The 24833-nt window shown below is 42.0% G+C and overlaps 1 protein-coding gene across 7 annotated transcripts in view; it reads left to right on the top strand.

Moving 5' to 3' along the window:
* The window catches only part of cobl (cordon-bleu WH2 repeat protein), a 352002-nt gene that overhangs the window by 86791 nt on the left and 240378 nt on the right, over positions 1–24833 (top strand). The gene's annotated exons all lie outside the window — the stretch shown is intronic.

Genomic DNA, 24833 nt, shown 5'->3' with positions numbered 1-24833 from the left:
GTGCTAGGGGCAAGTGTACTGGCATGTAGTGTTGAAGAAGCATGGAGACTGCAGAATGACTTGGACATGCTAGGATAGAGGGCAAAGAATAGCAGATGGAATACAACATGGCAAAGCGTAAGGCTAAACATATTGGTAGGAAGAACAGAGGAGACTATTTTCTAAATGGGGAAAGATTTCAGATATTTGGCACACAAAGGGATTGCGAGTCCTCATTCAGTACTCTGTCAAGGTTCATATGCAGGTTCAATTAGCAGTTAGGAAGGCAATGCAGTGTTGGCATTCATTTCAAGGGGGCTAGAAAACAAGAGCAGAAACGTACTGCTGAGGCTATAGAAGGTTCGGGTCAGACAGCATTTGGAATGTTATGAGTAGTTTTGTGTGTACTCTATCTAAGGAAGGATGTGCTAGAGTTAAAGGGAATTCAGAGGAGGTTAACAAGAATAGTCTCGGGGATGACGATCTTGTCATATGAGAACCGGTTGTGGACCACGGGTCTGTACTCGATGGGGTTTAGAAGGATCCGGGAGGTTTTGATTGAAACTTGCAGGATACTGAGAGGTCTGGATAAAATTGATGTGGAGAAGATGCTTCTACTAGTAGGAGAGATTAGGACCTGAGGGCACAGCCTCAGAGTGAAGAGATGACCCTTTCAAACTGATATGAGGAAGAATTAATTCAGCAAGAGGGTGGTTAATCTGTGGAAGTCATTGCCATAGAGGGCTGAGGCAGCCAAGTCATTGTATGTATTTAAGACAGAGATAACTAGGTTCTTGATAGGTAAGGGGATCGAGTTACGAGGAACAGCAGGAGAATGGGGTTGAAAAACATATCAGCCATGTTTGAATGGCTGAAGGCCTGATTCTGCTCCTTTATCTTATGTCTTAAGTATCTGATGCAGTGTTTACTTCAATGAATTTCCTGAAATGATATTTGACAGTCTTCAGCATCAGTTTTAACTCTGGTTGAAAGCAGGTCTACAAGACCAAAGTGAGCTGTGACCTGTCAGTTCCCCTGGGGTGTGAGGCCAATGAGGTTTTAACTTGTGCACCTCATTTGCATCTCCCAGTGCCGACTGCTGCTAAAGAGCTGTGGAGACTAATGCGTGGGAGTACGAAATCTTGCTGTGGCAGTGAGACTTACAGCATCACAGAATTATTACAGCAAAGAAGGAGGCCATTCTACCTAACATGTTTGCATAAACTTTCCAAATAAGCATTCTACGGCCTACCAGCACATTCTTCCTTTTCAAATAATAGTCTAATTCCTTTTTTAAATGTATGCATTGAACCTGCCTTGATCATACAGCTAGTGCATTCCAGACCCTGACTATACACTGTACCAAAAATCTTTTACTCACAATGCTTTTAATCCTTTGACTAATTACTTTAAATCTTTCCTCTCTTAGAGCCATAGAGATGTACAGCACGGAAAGAGACCCTTCGGTCCAACTTATCCATGCCGACCAGATATCCCAACCCAATCTAGTCGCACCTGGCCCAAATCCCTCCAAACCCTTTCTATTCATGTACCCATCCAAATGCCTTTCCTCCACCACTTCCTCTGGCAGCTCATTCCATACATGTACCACCCTCTGTGTGAAAATGTTTCCCCTTAAACCTCTTTTATATCTTTCCTCTCTCACCCTAAACCTATGCCCTCTAGTTCTGGACTCCCCACCTCAGGGAAAAAAAAAATGTCCATTTATCTATCCATGCCCCTCATCATTTCATAAACCTCTATAAAGTCACCCCCCAGCCTCCGACGCTCCAGTGAAAACAGTCCCAGCCTATTCAACCTATCCCTATAGTTCAAATCCTCCAACCCTAGCAACATCATTATAAATCCTTTCTGAACCCTTTCAAGTTTTACAACATCTTTCCGATAGGAAGGAGACCAGAATTGCAATATTCCAACCGTGGCCTAACCAATGTCCTATGCAGCCGCAATATGACCTCCCAACTCCTGTACTCAATAAAGGAAAGGAAAGTATACTTCTCTTGTTCTTGATCCATTCATGGTTTGGAACAGTTTCTTCCTGTTTACTCTGTCTACGCTCCTCATGATTTTGCATACTTCCAAAACATGTCATCTCAACCTTCTGTTTTCTAGGAAATCAGCCATAACTTTTTGAATATATCTTCATTGCTGGAGTTCCTCACCCCTGGTACTTCTCTTGTAAATCTCTTTTCAAGCCTTGCCACTGCTTTCATATCCCTCCAAAATTATGGTGCTCAGTCTGGAACAGTACTCCAACTGCGAGTGAACCAGTATCTTGTTTGTGGAATTGTTCAGGAAACAAAGCTGAGAAACAAAAGTGAAATGATTTTTCACACAGTTGAAAAATGTAGAGGGATCACACCTTTCCATGATCAAAGAGAAAACACTGCAGCATTAACAAGGCATTAACTGTACTACCAGTAACAAGGACAGTTGTATTGTCAACACTTAGCACCAAGTGCTAAAATCCCATGTCTGATAGGTGCAAGAACTAAGCAAAGCCATCTTCAGAATTTTGCCTCATATTAACCTATTGAATACAGGAATGCCATGGCAGGAAGATTAAAGCTAAATTTACTGTAGACCCAAAGGGTTGCTCTCTCATTAGAGACAGACAACTGGTGGTGATTCAACAAGGGAAGAGGTTGAGAAGTTAGACCTTTATGATAACCTGTGCAAGAATTGAAATCACGATTATGGCAACACAAACTAGCCATTCAGCCAACTGAGCTGACTGTGGGGTGTTAACGCAGTTGGCTGGAAAATTGGTTGATGCTGTGGGATGATGCCACTTGCACAGGTTTAATTCCCACACTACTTAGGTCACTGTGAAGATTCTCAACCTCACCGGAGGCAGGTTAAACCACCACCACTGTCCTCTAATTGAGGAGCAGTCCTGGAATCCTCTGGGACTATGTCGATGTTACTGTTCTCAATCAGGAGTCAATTTCAGGGTTTACTGGTGTGAAAGAAAAATCAACTTTACTGTCTTCTAATCCTGGAAAGAATTATTAAGATGTGATGTCAAATATATTTACACATAAATACAAAGATAAAAAAGAATATTGTTCAGTACAAATGAAGGGTGAAAAGAATGTAGTTTAAAGTCCTTAGGGTGTTCTTGAGATGTACAGGATAACACTGCAAGTTAGGAAGGAGGATTGGATGAAGTGACATTGGGAATTACTGCAGTTAGTGGAGTCAGGAACAAATATTTAAAATTGTAAAATTTATCTGAACTAACTTGTCATGGTGCTGACTGTCTTAGTAGTTCTGATAGTGTGTGCATATGTAAGACTCTGTGAAGTTGTGACTTTCTGATTTAACTAGTCACCTGCTTGACTTAGAAGGGTTGTAAGTTTGATCCATGATAATAAGCTTCATCAAAGCTTTAAGAAGCGAAAATGCATTAAAGGGTCCAGACAACTGGGGAGGAATGCACAAGAGATTAGTTGGGAATGAAAAGTTGTGGACTGAGATTATAGTGATTGGAACCAGGCTAACCTCATGGACTATGAGGTCATTGACTGGGGTTGTTAACCTGGGACAATCAGGAAGGTTCTGGCTGATTAAAATAACTAGGAGATACGAACTACCACCGTAGTTTGGAGGTAAAATTTAAAAAAGAAAAAGAAGAAAGAAAGAAAATATTACCAGGAATGTCATTTAGGCACTGTCCCTCGATGAGGAGGGCACTGCTTGTCACTGGCCACTGGGGTGCTTTCTTTCTTCCTGGTAGTAGAATACAAATAAAGATTTAAACACCTGCTGTTCTTCACTGTGTGCTATACCTGCACACACACAACATGGGTGCTGGGGAAAATGTAAGCACTACCGCAGTTAGGCGGTAGGGTAGGGGTAAACCATTAAAAAAAACCCAGGAGAGCCACTTGGGCATTGCCCCTCGATGAGGAGGGCACTGCTTATCATTGGCCACTTGGGTGTTTCCTTTCTTCCCCGTGGTGGAGTATGAATAAAGATTTCTACCCTCATTCTTCACTGTGTCCTATACCTACACACACATGACATGAATGCTGGGGAAAAATAAGCACTACTGCTGTTCGGCGTTAGTGTTCGGGTAAAAATTTTCAAAAAAGCATAAACAGGAGATTCAGTACCTTGTAAAGCAAAGAAAAAAATATAACCAGGAGATAAGAATCTCTTAAGTTGAGGACTGACTCTGAATTGGCTGGCCATAGCCAGCGTACTATGCAAAAAAACACAGGAGAGGTGCTGTGGAGTCCATAGACCATTAATATATGGGGTGGGGGTGTCTGCAGTCCATTTTTGTTTTCGTTAGGGATCTTCTTTTATGTTTTTGGTTGCACTTTAGCCCCACGCTCCTGATCTTTGGGCACCCGGTGCGGAGGGCGGGAGGGCAGGTCAGAGGATCTCCTTGTGGGTCTGCTCCTGCGCCTGGCAAGTTTGGCCATAAACAGGTCCAGGCAGTGGGCCATGGAGGGGGTCGTTATCGCCGATTGCCTGCCCCTCTTCTGCTGTTACGTTTGGGCCCAACTGTCCCTCAAGGTTTTCAGGGAGAGGTGTTTACTACGGGATGTGGAGTGTTTTATTTCCCCCTCTGAAACTATTTTGATTTAATTCTTGCTCTCCCCTTCACTTTTTTGATCACTTAGGCATTGCCCTTTGGTGAGAAGGGCACTGCTTGTAGCTGGCCCCTTGGTATTTTCTTTCCTTCCTGGTGGTGGAATGTCAATTAAGTTTTCTGCAATTGTTGTTTCTTCACTCTGTCCTACAGTTGAACGCATATGACGTGGGTGCTGGGAGAAAATAAGCACGAACAAAAACAGGGAACTTAGAGAAGCAAAAATATATATATCAATAGGGGATTTAGAATCTCCTCCGTTCAGGGGACTGACTCCGAGAAGGCTGGTCACAGCCTGTGTACTGTGCACAAGTGAATTGGTAGCAGGGTACCAGCCTCTGGGCAGTTATTTCAGCATGCATATGTATCATTGTCAGTGTCAAATTGTACATTTCAATTAAGACATGCTCCAGTTGTCCAACAAAAAAAACAAAAAAAAACAGGTGAGGAGGACAAGTGATGTTGTGGTAGCGTCCCTACCTCTGAGCAAGGAGGCTCAGGTTCAAGTCCCATCCGCTCTAAAGGTATGTAATAACAGTTCTGAACAGGTTGATTAGAAAAATGGGTTAAGTAAAAAAAAATATAACCAGGAGAGATGGTTGCAGCCTGTGTGTTACTTTTTTGATTTTTGGGCAAAGACTATGATGATTTTGTGGCATGGCTTTGCCCTTGCTCTGTGTTTTTTTAGTGTTTTGCAGTTTCTTTTTGCATGTGTTTGGACTGAGCCTCGATGATTCAACTGCACCTATACAAATGAATTTTAAAAAAATACAAAAAAAGTGATGAGAATCTCCTCAGTTCAGGGGACTGACTCTTAGGTGGCTGGCTGCAGTCAGTGTGTTACTGTTGGAGAACTGATTTCTGTTGTGGTTGGGCTGCATCCAGTGTGTATTGCTATTTGTTAGAACTGGTTCCTGAAAAAAAAAATAACCCGGAGATGAGAATCGGTTCAGGTGACTGACTCTGAGCTGGCTGGTCATAACTGTGTGAACTAGTGAATTGAAGGGTGAGTAGATGACGGGACCTGGCCTTTGTGTTGCTGTTTCAGTGAATGGGTCCTCGACTTAACTTTTGTGTATGAGCCCTGGACCAAGTCTGTGTGTGTGCACTGAGATTTTGTGTTTGGACCAGGCCTTTGTGTGCGGACTGGGCTTTCATATGTGGACTGTGCATTTCTGTTTGGACTATGTATTTGTATGTGTATTGTTTCTTTGTGGGTGGGCTGGGTCCTTGTGTGTTGTGAAGTCTGTCCAACAGTTGGCCCATGTGCAGACCGGCCGGTAACTGGTCTATGAATAAGCCACCCAACAGCTGGCCTGTGCCTAGACTGACTGACAGCCTGCCCACGTGCAAGCCAACCGACAGCCGGCCTGTTCATAAGCTGACCAACATCTGGCCAGTGTAGGTCAGCTGGTAGCCAGCGCTGTGGGTTTTTTAAAATTGTTTTTGTATTACCGTCAAAAATGGGATGGTGTTCCCTATGGACTCTTTTATATAATGTCTTAATTTTCTGTGATGCGCTCTGATGCGCATTGTCTGTTGCTATGTTCTGTTATTTTATGCAGATTTTGACTTGCTGCTCAACCTTTTATTTCTAGGGGATGTTATGTTTTGCTTTTCTTTTTATGCAATGGCTTTAGATTTTTGTAGTACTTTTTCTGAAAGGAAGGAATGACCTGTGTAACCATTTTATCTGTTTCCATATCATGTTTAATTTACTGTTTATAATGAATTTTGGGGTGTTCTATGTTGACTTCTAATTATTTGCTGAATTTTGATGTACAGTGATTGTTGTCATGTGCTATAACTTCATGTGGATTTTGAATAAAAATATAAATACAGCTACACAATGCTTTATCCAAAATTCCGAAAACTGAAAAGCTCCAAAATCTGAAGTTTCTTTTGTGCAGTTTTTATCTGTATAACACGGTTGTTTAACATGTGAACAGGTGACCCAACTCCGCACTCACTCTACTAATATCACTCAGATGTGACGTGGTGGCGTGGCACAGCACTGGCAGGTGTCAGTTGTGTCTCAACACTCGTACTAGTCACATATGTGTTTGCTGTTCGGTAAGATTTTGTTTTATTTCACAGTGAAAATGTCATTTATTCTGAAATCAGAAAAATTCAGAAAATTGAAGATCAACTGGCCACAAGGTTTTCTGATAAAAGGATTATGTTCCTGTGTAACCAGAAGATGAGAATCTCCTCAGTTCAGGGGACAGACTCTGAGCTGTCTGGCTACAGCCAGTGTACTGTGTAAAAGTAAATGAAGCGTCACCTGGTGACAGGATACCTGCCTCTGTGTAGTTATTTCAGTGGTGATGAGAGAAAACAGGACGTGTCTGAAGAACAGTCATCGTGAAATTGGGGAAGCATTTCTGGCATCCTGCCTTTATTTGGGAAGCTTGACTAATTTGATCCTACTGTCAAAGACTGGGACCAATATGTGGAAAGAATGCAATATCTTTTCTCGGCAAGTGACACTAAAACAGAAGAAATGCAACGAGTAATCTTTCTGACTGCTTGTGGACTAGCAATTTTCTCGATTATAAGGGCCTTAACTTTCCCAGAGGCACCAGAAACTAAAACCCTTCAAGAGTTGGTGGAGCTGGTTAAGGGATATTATGACCCCAAACTTCCTCTAATTTTGAGATGCTATCAGTTTTATTCAGCTGTTAGAGATTCGAGGAAATCTGTATGGGTTTTTTTGATAAGGTTGAGTCAACTGGCAGAGGCATGGGATTTTGGGTTAACACTGAATGAGTAAAAAATGAGGTCTGCAGATGCTGGAGATCACAGCTGCAAATGTGTTGCTGGTCAAAGCACAGCAGGTTAGGCAGCATCTCAGGAATAGAGAATTCGACGTTTCGAGCATAAGCCCTTCATCAGGAATGCTTATGCTCGAAACGTCGAATTCTCTATTCCTGAGATGCTGCCTAACACTGAATGAGGTACTGTTTGTGGGATTAATGATGTTACCTTGCAGAAGTGCGTACAAGCTGAAGCCTGACTGGACATCAGACAGGCATTATAACTAGTTTTGTCATTAGAAGATGCAGCAGATGGGGCATGGGAGCAACAAAGCATCCCAATGGAAGTGGACTCCCTCATCTCTCTGAGTTTGGGGGAACACTACTTGAAGGTAGGCAATTGCAGGATTTCACGCAAGGCATCTCCTGAGCAGAGAGACTCCAGATCAGCTCACAGCAGAACCCCACAACTCGACCAAGTGGCTAAAATCGAACATAGAACAAAGAAAAGTACAGCACAGAACAGCCCCTTTGGCCCACGATGTTGTGCTGAGGTTTAATCCTAATGTAAAATATAGTTACTTAACCCACGCACCCCTCAACTCACTGCTATCCATGTGCATGTCCAGCAGTCGCTTAAATGCCCCAAATGACTGCTTCCACCATCACAGCTGGCAACGCATTCCATGCATTCACAAATCTCTGCGTAAAGAATCTACCTCTGATGTCTCTTGTATACCTTCCTCCTAATATCTTCAAACTATGACTCCTCCTACCAGTCAATCCTGGGGAAAAGTCTCTGGCTCTTGATTCTATCTATTCCACTGTTATCTTGTTTACCTCGATCTAGTCTCCTCTCAGAGAGAAAAGTCCTTACTTATTCCACCTTTCTTCATAAGGCAAGCCCTCCAGTCCATGCAGCATCCTGGTAAACCTTCTTTGCACCCTCTCCAAAGCTTCTGTATCTTTTCTATAGTAGGGCCACCAGAACTGGATACAATATTCCAATTGTGGTCTCACCAGAGACTTGTAGAGCTTAGCAAAGCCTCGCGGCTCTTAAACTCGATCCCCCTGTTAATGAAAGCCAAAACACCATATGCTTTCTTAATAACTCTATCCACTTGGGTGGCAACTTTGAAACATCTATGTACTTGCACACCCAGATCCCTCTGTTCTTCCACACTGCCAAGAATCCTGTCTTTAATCCTCCATTCATCATGAGTTCGACCTTCCAAAATGCATCACTGCGCATTTATCCAGGTTGAACTCCATCTGCCATTTCTTAGCCCAGCTTTGCATCCTGTCGATGTCGCACTTCAGCCTGCAGTAACCCTCGATACAATCAACGGCACCTCCAACCTTTGAGTCATTTGCAAATTTACTAACCCACTCCTCAATCTCCTCATCCAAGTCATTTATAAAAATTACAAAGAGCAGATGCCCAAGAACAGAACCATGCGGGACCCCACTCAATACTGACCTCTAGGCAGAATACTTTCCATCAACCACTTTCTGCCTTCTGTCAACCAGCCAATTCTGAATCCAGATAGCCAAATCTCCTTATATCCTTCAGGATCTGTGCCATCTGGCGGTATGTGAACTTGAGACAGCAAAGATGTCTCAAAAGACCTGATTTGAGTAAGAAAACTCATAGGCGAGTGCCCAAGAAGTGCACATCGTGGAAAGTCCTCCTACATGTGGGTTAGAACAATTAAATTGCTTAGTGACATCCAAATCGGAACCAATTAAAATTAACATTTGGTTAAATGGTCACCCAGTTCCTCTGGAGGTCAATAATGGTGCAGCTATATCTGTGATTGCAGAATCAGTCTTTAAAAAGATTCACTCAGGGCTCTAACCCTTCAGTTTACACAAGACCTCAGCCAGACTGAGGATGTACACTAGGAAACAATTGTAGATTAAGGGTACAACTTTGATACTGGTCTCCAGTGAGAAGCAGTTGATGCAGTTACCACTGATGCTAGTAAAAGGCCTAGGCCCAAGCCTATTGAGGCTGAATTAGTTGAGAAAGATTCACTTGGATTGGCTCAACATTTTTCAGTTAGAAGACCTGAAATACCCACGAATATTTCAGGAAGGGCTTGGGACTATCAAAAGGGCCAAAGCCACTCTACATGTTGACCAGGGAGTAATTTTCCAAGGCCCACCCAGTTTCATTTGCCTTGTAGGCAAAAGTAGAGGCAGAAATCTGGAGGCTGGAGAGTGAAAGAATCATTACACCAGTGCAGTTTGCAGAATGGGCAGCACCAGTCATACCGGTTGTGCAGCCTTTGTGGAGGTTTTAAGTAAATAACGAACTGCTTTTTGCAGCTGGATAAATACTTGTCCCCTCGCATAGAGGATTTGTATGCAAAGTTGGGGAGGAGCTAACCTTTATGAAGCTGGACATGAGCCACACTTACCTGCAATTGTGACTGGATAAGGAGTCCAAGGAGTATCCTACAATTAATATACATAAGAGTTTAGATCAATATACAAGACTGCCATTAGGGGTATCATCATCCTGCACCCTCTTCCAGTGAACCATCGAGAACATTATACAAGGGTTACCCCACGTTGCTATTTATCTGGATAACGTACTAATAACAGGGAAGACCAGTAAAGAGAACTTGGACATAGTCCTTAAACATTTTTTGCAGGTGGGCGTATGCCTAGAAGGTTCAAATAACTTTGTGGAGGCCATTTTGTATAAACATGAATAGGAGATATTTTTGAAGTAAGGTTAGATGTGTGGGACTATTTGGGTGGAATAGTTGGACATGTACAGTGTAGTGCATGAAGTCTTTCTTTGTTGTATGATTTAATGCATTTATTAAATGCAAATGGGTTTAACTTGTTTTGTTTGTACTGTGTTGTGACTCTGGCTGGGCTTGTAGCCCAGAGGCCTAGATTAACAATCTAAATTTCCAATTCATGGACGAGGCAGTTTTTCCCTTTTTCCAGTAGATGTCAGGATTGCACTTAGTAATTAATCTGTCATATTTATGTAAAAAACAAAGTATTCAAATGCTGAGCTGATTATATTGTTGAGGAAAACATTCATGTTCACAAGGGAATGAAAACAAAATGGGTCGGTAAAGAATAGACTTTCAGATCCTTGAACGAATTCCATCAATTCTTTGAGAATTCGACTGATCTGCACCTTAATCTTATTATTCACCTTCACTCCATATCCTTTCACAATCTTACGTAAAATTCAAGGGCAGTACTTCAAGTGTGGATTCATCTTGTTATAAAGGTTCACAATATATTAACATTTGAGAGCCTTGGTTCTCAGGTGTAGGGGAAAAGAATATTAGTTTTCAGGTCTGACTTGGTTTGGTTTCAGGTCAGAAAGTCATTTCGAACATTAATTTCAAACATTATATACCAGAAGTCGCGTGATTTCAGCTGAAAGAGCAAAAATGTACCTGAGGATATAATTGCCCAGATGTTTGCTAACATTAATTTTCTGATCTCTAAAGAGAAAAGAAGAGAGGGGGTTGGAAGTTGGTTCATGGAAACAAAGGAGTGTAGCATTAAAGATGCAGTTAGAAGCAGTTTCCAAGCAGTCAAAGCCAGGGCGAAGTTCTGAGTTTCTTAGATGTCAGTGAGAAAAAATTCCAGACAGAAGACTATGGACTTGTCAAGGTGGAAGACATCCTACAATGCTGTTGAAGAACTGAGTTTAGGGAACCGATGTTAAGTAACAAGAGAGCTAAGTTAGCAGTTCTAAGGGTCTCAGGGATAGATATTAACTGGAAAAAAAAGCACTGAGTGAACTTGTTGCGGTTGCCAAAAAGGAACCTATTTCAACTGTGCCAGTTGAACAAGAAGCTTTAACATGGAGATAGGGGTGACTTTTCATTGAGGGTTGAGTGTCATTCAAACCCGGGTGTGCAGAACATTATCTGGGTCTCTGGATTAACATTCTAATGATGATATTATAGGGCATCTTCTCCCCTGCATTTGTAAGCCTGCACATTCATCTGCATGCAAGTTCGAACACTAATAAGGCAATATACAACAGTCATTTCTAAGTACAGGAAATGTTCATATGTCAAATCTTTAAAGTTAATGTTAATCCACCCCTGTATGGGATCATGTTCATAAGTATGAATGTTTGTAAATTGAGGACAATCTGTATGTTTAATGATTGACCTCCATAATAAAAAAAATGGTCTGTCAAACCAGTTTTCAATCCGAAATCAGACCTGTCCAGTATTACCAGAATATGGGATCATAATAATCTTTACTGCAGGAAAATATTACAAACCTGCATCTATTTAATAACATAACTGAGAAAAGCACAAATACACATGCACACCCTCACCTACCTCTATTGGGTGCTTAAGTAAAATATAATAGTTAAATTATTTTGAATCAGCATGGTTACAGTAAAAATCTCCCCACTGGTGATTTAGGAGTGATAAGTGAAATGGGAGGAGCTAAGTTGATAATCCAATATTTTGTAGTTTGTTTGATTTCCAATTTAGATTGTTTTTGTATTTTATACTGGTATCCATTAATATATTGGTGCCCAGCTGAGTGCATAATTGGCAGCCATCGTGAATAATTGCATTTCTGCTTGTAATTATTTAATAGATGCAGTTGGCCAGGTGATCTCTACTTTGCATTATTTGTACATTTTGTACTTCAACCTTCTTTTGTGCTTCCTGGGAAAATGGTAAAAAGAAAAGCAGAGTCTGTTCTTGATCACTAAATGTTTTACTTCCTCAGTCACTGAATGATGGTAGGTGATAATATGTACAAAACATTTGCAGTACTTCCATTGTGTGCATGTATTAGTTTATCACTTTCCACTAAAATTAAAGAATGAGGCTCATTCAAAATCATGTAACCTTAATTATGGGCAAGGTTTTAACTCATTCAAAACCTGTTCACTTAACAGAGTTCTCTGCCGTTTCCACTTGGGTGATGATTTGAAATGGCAGTGGAGATTAAAATAGTAATCACACTGGTTTCAGTCTACTGGATAATTTGTTTTGATACTTGCCTTTAGAAAAAAACGTTTAGTATATTTTTATTGAAATTAGTACCATTTTCATGTTCTGACTATAAAACCAAAATCACATTTTAGACAAATTTGATGAAAACAGAACAGGGATATTTGAGCAAAGTTGATACAGTTTTTGTTTTATTGTGCTCATCGATATATAACACTGGGTTTTAAGATTGTGGGGGCACATAAAATCTAGCAGGTGCCATGCTTTCCAGCTGCACACCATCCATACCTTCATTGCAATTAAATGGACTTGAGGAGCCCTTCGATCTCAGTCACTGTCAAGGCATTTTACCCAGGAAGCCTGGCAGTCTTAACTGAATGGATTCATGGCAAATTCCAAGAATAACAACATCGCATGGTGGAGAAACTCAGCAGGTCTGGCAGTGTTTTTGGAATGAGAAACAGAATTAGCATTTTGAGTCCAACATGATGCTTCTTTGAAAATCATAGGAGGTGGAAAAGCAATGGATTTTATGATGTTGAAAAGTGTGGGTGAAGCAATGAAACATAAGGGAAGGTCAGGGAAAGGTTAGAGGGCAAAGAAAAGTTACGATCAAAGGCAGTAGTGTTAGGTGTAGATAAGGGACTGAGAATAGATTAAGTGTAAATGTTAATAGTAAGGGTTAATAGCAGAATTTTAGGTCAGCTGTGTTGAAAGCAAAACCATGAAAACCAGACCCTGGGGAAAATAGGTAAACAAAATGGAGGACAGAGTTCATGATCTGAAGTTGTTGAACTCACTGTTGAGAAAGGAAGATGATAAATTGCCTAAATAGAACATTAGATCTGTTCCTTCAGCTTGTATTGAGCTTCAGTGGAACACTTCAGGAATCCAAGACGTGAAAGCAATATGGTGTAATGAAATGGCAAGTGACTCGAAGGTTGAAGTCATTCTTGCAGGTAATGAGACCCCAGAGATCCCACTCACTAATCAGTTTTCTGTTCTGGATATTAGTGAGGGCAGTGGATCCTTGGAGTGCAGCAAGAGCCAAGGCCATGGTATCACAGGTAGCCCAGCTGTACAGAAGGGAGGAAGGAAAATGAAAGGACAGTATTGATAATGGATACTTTACTGAAACAGACATTCCTGTGGCCATTAGTGTGACTCCAGAATGATATATTGCCTTTCTGGGTAAGAGTCACCGAACAGCTGCAGGACATTCCTATGGAGTGGAGTGAACTGCTAGAGGTCAAAGTTCACATCAGTATTAATCGTACTGGGTGTCATGACTTAATTATATTTGTGTGGTTGTGTTACCAGAGTCTCTCACCCATCCTCCTCTAACCTAAAAAAAAGTTGTGGGAGCCAGATTGACAAGGTAAGATAACTAGTTTATTTCCTAATTTTTTTTTAGTAGATACTTCGGGAGTTAGAACAGTGGGAATGGAGTTTAGGGCAGTGGAATGTTCCTCCTGCAGAATGTGGGAAGTAAGGGTCACCACTAGTGTCCCTGCTGACTACATCTGTGAGAAGTGCACCCAACACTAGCTCCTCGAAAATCACATTAGGGAACTGGAGCTGGAGTTGGATGAACTTCGGATCATTCGGGAGGCAGAGGGGGTTATTGACAAGACTTACAGAGAGGTAGTCACTCCCCAGATAAAAGAAAAAGGCAGATGGGTGACAGTTAAGGGACAGAAAGGGAACTGGCAGGCAGTGCAGGGATCCCCTGTGACCATTCCCCTCAACAATAAGTATACCATTTTGGATACTGTTGGGGAGGGATGACTTACCATGGGAAAGCAGTGGGGCGCCTACTGCTCAGAAGAGAAGGGGGAAGAGGAGCAGAGTAGTAGTCATTGGGGACTCGATAGTTAGGGGGACAGATAGGAGGACGAGAGAGACTCACGGTTGGTGTGTTGCCTCCCGGGTGCCAGGGTCCGTGATGTCTCTGATCATGTTTTTGGGATCCATTGGGGGGCGGAGAGCAGCCCCAAGTCGTGGTCCACATTGGCATCAACGGCATAGGTCAGAAGAGAGATGGGGACTTGAGGCAGAAATTCAGGGAGCTAGGATGGAAGCTTAGAGCTAGGATAAATAGAGTTGTTTTCTCTGGTTTGCTACTCGTGTCACATGCTAGTGAGGTGAGGAATAGGAAGAGAAAGGAGTCGAACACATGGCTACAGAGATGGTGCAGGAGGGAAGGTTTCGGGTTTTTGGATAATTGGAGCTCTTTATGGGGTAGGTGGGACCTCTACAAGCAGGATGGTCTTCATCTAAACCAGAGGGGTACCAATATCCTGGGTGGGAAATTTGCTAAAACTATTAAGGTGGATTTAAACTAATACAGCAGGGGGACGGAAACCAAAATTGTAGGAAGGTACAGAAGAAGATGAGAGTAGAGAGTTCCAAAATCAAGTATCTGACACTTGCAAGCGAGAACCTGATTTGAAGTGTGTGTACTCCAACGCGAAGAGCATCCGAAATAAAGTGGGTGAACTGGCAGCATGGGTTGGTACCTGGGACTTCGATGTTGTGGCCATTATGGAGACATGAATAGAGCAGGGACAGGAATGGCTGTTTCTGGGATTCAGATGTTTCAGTAAGAACAGAGAAGGTGGTAAAAGAGGGGGAGGTGTGGCATTGTTGATCAGGGACAATATTACAGTTGTATAAAGGATGTTTGGGGACTTGTTAACTGAAGTAGTATGGGCTGAGGTTAGAAACAGGAAAGGAGAAGTCACCATGCTGGGAGTTTTCTGTAGGCCTCTGAATAGTCCCAGAGATGTAGAGGAAAGGATAGCAAAGATGATTTTCGATAGGAGTGAGAGAGGCAGGGTAGTTGTCATGGGGGACTTCACCTATCCAAATATTGACTGGGATCACTACAGAACGAGTACTAGAGATGGGTCAGTTTTTGTCCAGTTTGTAGATAGGCCTACAAGGGGCGAAGCCACTTTAGATTTAGTACTGGGTAACGAGCCTGGCCAGGTGTCAGATTTGGAAGTAGGTGAGCACTTTGGAGATAGCGATCACAATTCTGTCAGGTTTACTTTAGTGATGGAAAGGGATAGGTGTACTCCACCGAGGAAGAGTTACAGCTGGGGGAAGGGAAATTATGATGCAATTAGGAAAGATTTAGGAAGCATAGAAAGGGAAGGAAACTGCAGGGGATGAGCACATTAAAAATGTGGAGCATATTCAAGGAAAAGCTCCTGTGTGTCCTAGATAAGTATGTACCTGTCAGGCATGGAGGAAGATATAGAATGTGTGAGCCGTGGTTTACTAAGGAAGTGGAATCCCTGGTCAAGAAGAAGAAGAAGGCTTATGTTAGGACAAAATGTGAAAACTCAGGGTGCTTGAGGGTTGCAAGGAAGTCAGGCAAGACCTAAAAAGAATGCTCAGAAGAGCCAGGAGGAGACATGAGAAGTTGTTGGCGGATAGGATCAAGGTTAACCACATAGGTATATCAGGACTAAAAGAATTATGAGAGTTAAATTAGGGCCAATCAAGGATAATAGTGGAAAGTTGACTGTGGAGTCAGAGGAGATAGGGGAAGCACTAAATAAATATTTTTCGACAGTGTTCACTATAGAAAATGAAAATATTGGCGAGGAAGATACAGAGATACTTGCATCTAGACTAGAAGAGATTGAGGTTCCCAAGAAAGAGGCGTTAGAAATATTGCAGAGTGTGAAGATAGACAAGTCCCTTGGGCCGGATGGGATCTATCCTAGAATCCTCTGGGAAGCAAGGGAAAAGATTGACGAGCCTTTGGCATTGATTTTCAAATCATCACTGCCTACAGGAATAGTGCCTGAGGACTGGAGGATAGCAAATGTGGTTCCCTTGTTCAAAAAGGGTAGTAGAGACAACCCTGGTAATTACAGACCAGTGTGTCTCATTTCAGTTGTTAGTAAAGTGTTGGAAAAGGTTATAAGAGATAAGATTTATAACCATCTAGAAAAGAATAATCTGATCAGGGACAGCACTGTTTTGTGAAGGATAGGTCATGCCTGATGATTCTTATTGAGTTTTTTGACAAAGTGACCAAACAGGTAAATGAGAGTAAACCGGTTGATGTGGTATATATGGATTTCAGCAAAGCGTTCGATAAGGTTCCCCACAGTAGGCTATTCTACAAAATGCGGAGGAATGGGATTGTGGGAGACATAGCAGTTTGGATCAGTAATTGGCTTGCTGAAAGAAAACAGAGGGTTGTAGTTGATGGAACATGTTCATCTTGGTGTCCAGTTACTAGCGGCGTACTGCAAGGGTTGGTGTTGGGTCCACTGTTGTTCGTCATTTTTACAAATGACCTGGATGAGGGCTTAGAAGGGTGAGTTAGTAAATTTGCAGATGACACTAAGTTTGGTGGAGTTGTGGATAGTGACGATAGATGTAGCAGGTTGCAGAGACATAGATAGGATGCAGAGCTGGGCTGAGAGGTGGCAAATGGAGTTCAATGTGGACAAGTGTGAGGTGATACACTTTGGATGAAGTAATCGGAATGCAAAGTACTGGGCTAATGGTAAGATTCTTGGGAGTGCAGATGAGCAGAGAGATCTCAGTGTCCATGTACATAGATCCCTGAAAGTTGCCACCCAGATTGACAGGGTTGTTGAGAAGGCAAACAGTGTTTTGGCCTTTATTAATAGAGGGATTGAGTTCTGGAACCAGGAGGTTATGCTGCAGCTGTACAAAGCTCTGGTACAGCCACACTTGGAGTGTTGTGTTCAGTTCTGGTCACCGCATTATAAGAAGGATGTGGAAGCTTTGGAAAGGGTGCAGAGAAGATTTACTAGGATGTTGCCTGGTATGGAAGGAATGTCTTACGAGGAAAGGCTGAGGGCCTTGAGGCTGTTCTCGTTAGAGAGAATGTTGAGAAGTGACTTAATAGAGACATACAAGATAATCAGAGGGTTAGATAGGGTGGACAGGGAGAGCCTTTTACCAAGTATGGGGATGGCAAACATAAGGGGACACAACTTGAAAGTGAGGGGAGATAGGTATAAGACAGATGTCAGAGGTAGTTTCTTTACTCAGAGAGTAGTAAGGGTATGGAATGCTTTGCCTGCAACGGTAGTAGATTCACTAAGTTTAAGTTTATTTAAGTCGTCATTGGACAGGCATATGGATGTACATGGAATAGTGTAGGTGGGATGGGCTTCAGATTAGTTTGACAGGGTGGCACAACATTGGGGGCCGAAGGGCCTGTACTGCGCTGTAATGTTCATTGTTCTATCTGGTATGCTTCTTTCACTAAAAAGGACACTTCAAAAATAACTGGGTCTTCATGATTGACTTCATTAACTTTTATGAGTGGCAGCTTTCTAATGTATATAAGAAAATCAAATTTGCAGATTGTTAGAGTTGGATTATTAATCCACATGTCTGGGGTATGAGCCCAGTCACAAAATCACTACACTACCATCGAAAGAAGTCCATAACATATTCTTCTGCAATTGGAATTTAGGGAGCTTCGAAAGAAAATTAGCTAGCAGGACCTTAAAAGCAGTAATCTCCAGGTTACCCTCAGTAATAATACTCCCAAGTGAATCCAGAAATAGGGAGATAAAACAATTAAATGCATAACTAGAAAAATAGTCTATTCCTGGGTGGCTGGAACTGGTTGTGGAACTGGTGATGGCACCAGTTCAGGCTTGAAGGGAATGCATCTGACCAGTGCTGAGACTGAGTTCCTTACAAGGTGTTTTCCTAGTGCTTTTGGGGATGGTTTAAACTAACTCAGCAGCGGTGTGGGAACCAGGAGAGAATATTACAAAGTAATATCACATTGCACAAACCCAATGAGGTAAATAGTACCAGAATAGAGAACAATATTAGTTAATAGATGGAGTTAGAGTAGGGGTGAAAGCAATGAAATCTAAATGAGGGTTTCTCTGCATTTATGTGAATGCACAGAATATAGTTAATAAGACTGGGGAATTTTGATGTGGTGATTATAGAGACTTGGCTCAAGGAAGGCAGATCTGAATGGTAAATATTCCTAGTTACAAGGTTTTCAGAGAAGATAGAAAACGATTTCAAAAAAGCAGGAGAAGTGATGATTTCATTTCAGAAGAGCAGTGATGGAGTAATGTTTCAGATGGTTCAAAGACGATCAGTTTGTCGAGAGCTGAGGAGCAAAAAGGATGCAGTTATCTATAAGCTACTGACCATTAATAAGTATACAAAGGAAGACACCTGCAAGGAATTGGAGGAGTGTAGTTATAATGACAGACCTCAACTGCACAAATGTTGATTGAATAATTATAGTGTAGGGCCGGGAGGGACAAGCATTCCTAGATTGTGATGTTTTGTCAAGCAAAAAGGGCACTGCTTGACATCGTTCTTGGAAATGAGGTGGGACAAGTATATGAAACGATACTCGCGAAAAACTCAGGAGATAGTGATCAATGTATCATAAAGTTTATAATGATAGTACAGAATGACATTGATCAATCCATCGAGTCATACAGCATGAAAACAGACTCTTCAGTCCAATAAGTCCACACCGATCATATTCCCAAACCAAACTAGTCCCATGTGCCTGTGTTTGGCCCAAATCCTTCCAAGAATATTTATGTGCAGAGAATTGACTTCACTGGGGCAAAATAGAGAAGGGCCAGACAGACCAGAACCGGAGCTGAACAATAGGGAACTTTCAAAGACAGTGGTTTGGGAACAGTCAAGGAATATGCCTTTAAAAGGGAAAAATGGAAAAAGCATATTTAGAACTCTCTGCCTGACAAAGCAGATAGAATGTAATTTATAAAAGAATAGATATGGTTATGACACTTGTCAGGTTGTGAATAGGGTTGAGAGGAGACAATAGACAATCGGTGCAGGAGCAGGCCATTCTGTCCTTCGAGCCAGCATCACCATTCATTATGATCATTGCTGATCATCCTCAATCAGTATCCTGTTCCTGTCTTATCCCCATAACCCTTGATTCCACTATCCTTAAGAGCTCTATCCAACTGGATTCAGAAGTGAACTGCAAAAGAGGCTCGCAACTTGGGGAGGTGATGTCCTCCTGATATTATTGCCAGACTATTAATCCAGAAATTCAGCTGACGTTCTGGGGATCCGAATTTTGAAATCTCACGATGGCAGATGGTGGAATTTGAATTCAAGAAAAGAAATCTGGAAATAAGAATTTACCAATGACCGTGAAATCGTTGTTGATTGTTGGTAAATCCCATCTGATTCACTAATGTCCTCCATGGAAAGAAATCACTTGGTCTGACCTACATGTGACTCTGGAGCTGTAGCAATGTGATTTACTCCTGACTGTCCTTTGGAATGGCCTAGCAAACCATTCACTTGTATCAACTGCCACAAAGTCTCAGCAAAGAATTTAAATCACACAGACCACCTGGTTAGTCAAGTATTAGCATGACATTGTCACGTATGAGTCTGTGAATGTGACTATGTTCTAGCCACCACTATCACAGTCCCTGGATATGTCCTGCCCATCTGGCAGAACAGACCTAGCAGTGGTGGTGACACAGTGGAATATAGTCGGGAGTGAGTTGCCCTGGGAGTCCCCCCTGCCATATACCCCATTCAACCATTACCATGAACCAGATGATCAACCCTGGTTCAATGGAGAGTGGAGGAGTGTATGCCAGAGCAGCACCACAAAAATGAAGTGTCAACCTGTGAAGCCACCAAGCAGGACCACTTGCATACCAACCAGAATAAGCAGTGATAGACAGAGTTAAACAATCCCACAACTCAGCAATTCTTCCATATTCAGTTGCAAATGGTATTGGACAACTCACTGGAGGAGAAGGCTCCATAAATATCCCCATCCTCAATGATGGAAGAGCCTAACACATCAGAGCAAAAGCATTCACCACAATCTTCAGCCAGAAGTGCCAAATGAATGATCCATTTCAGCCTCCAGTGGTAACCAACATCACAGATAATAGTTTTCAACCAATTTGAACTTAGTGCACAGGATATAAAATGATTGGAGGTACTGGATAGTGCAAAGGCTATGAGTCCTGACAACATTCTGGCAATAGCACTGAAGGCTTGTGCTCCAGACCTTGTTTCTCCCCTAAGTACACTTATAAGATTGGCATCAATTGACTACATGGAAAATTGCTCAATTATTTACCGCTAATGGAGTCAGGTGTTACTAGGGGACATAGCTTTAAATTAAGGGGTGGTAGGTATAGGACAGATGTTAGGGGTAGATTCTTCACACAGCGGGTTGTGAGTTCATGGAATGCCCTGCCCGTATCAGTGGTGAACTCTCCTTCTTTATGGTCATTTAAGCGGGCACTGGATAGGCATTTGGAAGTTATTGGGCTAGTATAGGTTAGGTAGGATTCGGTCGGCGCAACATCGAGGGCCGAAGGGCCTGTACTGCGCTGTATCCTTCTATGTTCTATGTTCTATGTTCTATGTCTTGTACACAAAAGGTTGGACAATCCAACCTAGCCAATTACTACTTCATCAGCCTACTCTCAATACTGAATAAAGTGATGGAAGCTGTCATCAACAACGCTATCAAGCAGCACCTACTCACCAATAACCTGCTCGGTGATGCCTAGTTTAGTTTCCACCAGGGCCACTGATCTCCCACCATTATTACAGTCTTGGTTCAAACATGGACAAAAGAGCTGAATTCCAGAAGTGAGGTGAGAGTGACAGCTCTTGACATCAAGGCTGCATTTGGCCAAGTGTGGCTTCAAGAAGCCCTTGCAAAACTGGAATCAATGAATATGACGAACAAAACCTCTGCTGGCTGGAGTCATACCAGGCACATAGGAAGATGATTGTGGTTGTTGGAGCTCAGTCATCTCGGCTTCAGGGCGTCTCTGCAGGAGTTCCTCAGGGTAGTGTCCGAGGCCCAACCATCTTCAGCTGCTTCATTAATGACCTTCCCTTCATCATAAAGTCAGAGGCGGGGTTGTTTACTGATTATTACACTCTTTTCAGCAGCATTCACAACTCATCAGTCGATGAAGCAAATCATGTTCAAATGCAGTAAGATGTGGGTAATATCCAGGCTTGGGCCAACATGTGGAAAGTAACATTCACGCCAGGCAAATGCTAGATTATAACCATATCCAATAAAAGACAATATAACCACTATCCCTTGAATTCAATGATATTATCATCGCTGAATCTTTGGGGTTACCATTGACCAGAAACCCAACTGGATCCGCTACACATATTGCAATGGTTACAACAACAGGTCAGAGGCTTGGAACACTGCAGTGAGTAACTCACCACCTGACTGTCTAAAACATGTCCCCCAGCTAAAAAGCGCAAATCAGGAGTGTGATGGAATACTCGCCACTTGCCTGAATGGTGCAGCTCCAATAAAACTCAAGACGCTTGAAACCATCCAAGGCAAAGAAACCCATTTGATTGGCACCACATCCTTGTCAATGGGCGTCCCTGTCCCTTCACGACAGACAGCAGCATTGTGCACAATCTACAAGATGCACTGCAGAAATTCACCAAAGATCATCAGACAGCATACTGCAAACCCACAAGCACTTCCATCTAAATGGAGAAGGGCAGAAGGTACATGGGAACATGACTGCCTGTAAGTTCCCCTGCAAGCCACTCATCATCATGACTTGGAAATATATCGCCGTTTTTTCACTGTCACTGGGTCAAAATTCTGGAATTCGCTCCGTAAAGGGCATTGTGGGTCAACCTACAACATATGGACTGTAGTAGTTCAAGAAGGAAGCTCACAACCATCTTTTCAGGGGCATCTAGTGAGAAGCAATAAATGCTGGCCAACCAGTGACACCCACATCCTGTGAATGAATAGAGGGGAAAAAAAGCAGAAAAAAAGATTCCATAGCTCTTTATAAGCACATCAACAGTGGGATGAGATGCATCGAAACTTATTGAGGGTTGTAAGGGTGGAATTTACAGAAGCATTGGCAATAATCTTTCAGTCTGAAATCAGGCATGATGCTGGAGGATTGGAGAATTTCAAACATTACACACTTGTTCGAAAAAGATTTTTTTCGTACAAGCTCAGCAATTATAGACAAGTCCGTTTAACTTTGGATGTGGAGTAACCTCTAGAAATAATTCTTCAGGATAGAATTAGCAGTCATATGGAAAAATGAGAGTGACTGAGCATGGATTTATTATGGGAAAATCACACAGAACTAACTTGCTGGAGTATTTTTGAGGATGTAACAGAGACTCTTGATGAGGCCAAGGCATTTTACACAAAGGCACACAACAGATTTCTGAGAAAAATTATTGGCACAGAACAAAATGGTCGAGCAATCTGGATACAAAATTGGATAAGTGATGGGAAACAGGCAGCAATGGTTTATGGGCATTTTTGAGGATGGAAGAAGGTTTGAATATAGAATTCTCCATGGTTCTGTGTTGAGACTGTTGCTTTTTCTGATATATCTAAGTGATCTAGGTTTTGGTGTCCGGGAAGTAATTTCAAAGTTTGCAGATGGCTCAATGAAATGTGGAGAGGACAGTTGTAGATCTTCAAAAGGACATGGACATGTTAGTGATGTTGACAGATAGGTGGCAGATGAAGTTCAATTTGGTACAAAGAGCATGGAGAGACCATGCAAAATAAAGGCTAGTATTCAAAAGCATGTTTGGACTGAGTGTATCTGTGCATAAGTCATTTAAGCTGGCAGGACAGCTAGAGAATATTCCAGGCTTCATTAATAAGGACATGGAATAAAAACAGGAAGGTTATGCTGAACCTATATAGAACACGGGTTTGATCTCAGCTGGAGTATTCTGTAAAGTTCTGGGTGTCACACTTCGGAAGGATATAAATGCATTTGAAAAATTGTATGAGGTTTACAATAATGGTTCCATGGATAGAAACTATACTGATCATAATAGATTGGAGAAGTTGAAGCTTTTTTTATTTCAACATAGTGAGTGCTGAGGGGAGATTTGATAGAAGTTTTCAAAATCCTGAGGCGATCTGGACAGAAACTATTCCCATTTGTAAATGGATTGAGAACCAAAGGCACACAATTTTAATGTATTTTGGAAAAAGAACCAGATGTGAGGAACAAATTCTTTTAAGTATGGTGGAAGTTCAGTTGAAGCATACATGAGGTCATAAGGTGTTTATTCGCATATACACAATATGCAGAGTTATGGGGAAAAGGCAGGAACTTGGCACAAAGTCAAAATACTCAGAGCCATTGTAAACACAATTTAGATTTAGATTTAGATTTTATTATCACGTGTACTCAAGTACAGAAGTACAAGAGTACAGTGAAAAGTGTCTAATGTTGCCACACACAGCTCCATTTTAAGAGCAAAGGTACCTAGATACAAAAAACTCAGGTACAAAATAGTTAAAGAAACAAAGCTAAAAAGTTAAGTATCACAGACCTTCACAGAGTAAGTAGAACGATAAAGAAATAAGGTAACAGTTAACATTAAAGTTCTTCTTAGTACAAACAAGAAAAATAAAGGAATAAAATTAAAAGTTCATCAGTATTTGAGTGCTTGCTGGGGCCTTAATCTCCTCAGCTTAGTTCACTCTCCAGGAGATCTCAGCTGCCTGTTCTTGCCACTGCTCCCTCACTGCACGCTCTTCCCATGATGAACCATAGTGCCATAGCCACTGATAGTGCTACTAAAGCTCGCGCTTCCAATCTTCTGCTGCCTCCAGAGCAGGTCCGGGCAGGACCTGCTTACAGTCTCTGATTGCCGGGTATTTGGTGGCACCACTATCACCACTGCTGCCTCAATTCCTGGACTGCAATACTCACATGGGCACTGAGATGCCATTGTGCACAGCTGAGAACCTCCCACTCTGGGCTGAGAGATTGCTGATGGTCACCAAGTGACCGCCATGGGTTGCTGAAAGACTCCCATGCTGTGTTGGGAGGATGCCTCATTGGGCCGAGAGGAGGCCTTGCCAGGTTCGTGCTGAGGCCATGAGAAGAAAAGAAGAAAAAAAAACAAAGAGAGAATTAAAAAGAGAAAAGAAAATGAAATGGACGGATGAACGTACCTCTGGTTGAAGCAACCTACTTTGCCACCATCTTGCTAGATGTCTGAATGGGCTGAACTGTTTCATCCTCGACTGTAAGAATTCTGTTATCTGTGATACTGTTCCAAAAAGTGATTAGCCAGTCTGTATTTAGTCTTCACGTGCAGAATAGACTGCGTTGTAAGCAGTGAATACAAATTATAATGTTGAATGAAATATAAATAAGACACTGTTTCACTTGGAAGTCATGTTCAGGGCCTTGAGCAGTGAGGAAGAAGGATTTAAAAGGGCAATCAGTAAACATTCCTGTGATTGCATGGAAAAGTGCTGAGGAAGTGGGATGAAGTGTTGACGGTCAAGGATGAGTGACTTAGAATGTTGCAGAGAAAATGGTCTCTTTGGATTGTTGTCAGAGAAGAGGGAATGAGGGAAGATGTGTTTGGAAATGCCATCAAGCTGGAGGTGTCAGAAATGGCAAAGGATGATCCCTGGGAGGGAAGGGAATGGGTGAGGGCAGAATTGTT

This window comes from Hemiscyllium ocellatum, chromosome 5 (genome assembly GCF_020745735.1).
Source record: "Hemiscyllium ocellatum isolate sHemOce1 chromosome 5, sHemOce1.pat.X.cur, whole genome shotgun sequence".
Lineage (NCBI taxonomy): Eukaryota > Metazoa > Chordata > Chondrichthyes > Orectolobiformes > Hemiscylliidae > Hemiscyllium > Hemiscyllium ocellatum.
The sequence above is the reverse complement of the archived record's forward strand: the minus strand, read 5'-3'. Positions and strand labels throughout refer to the sequence as shown.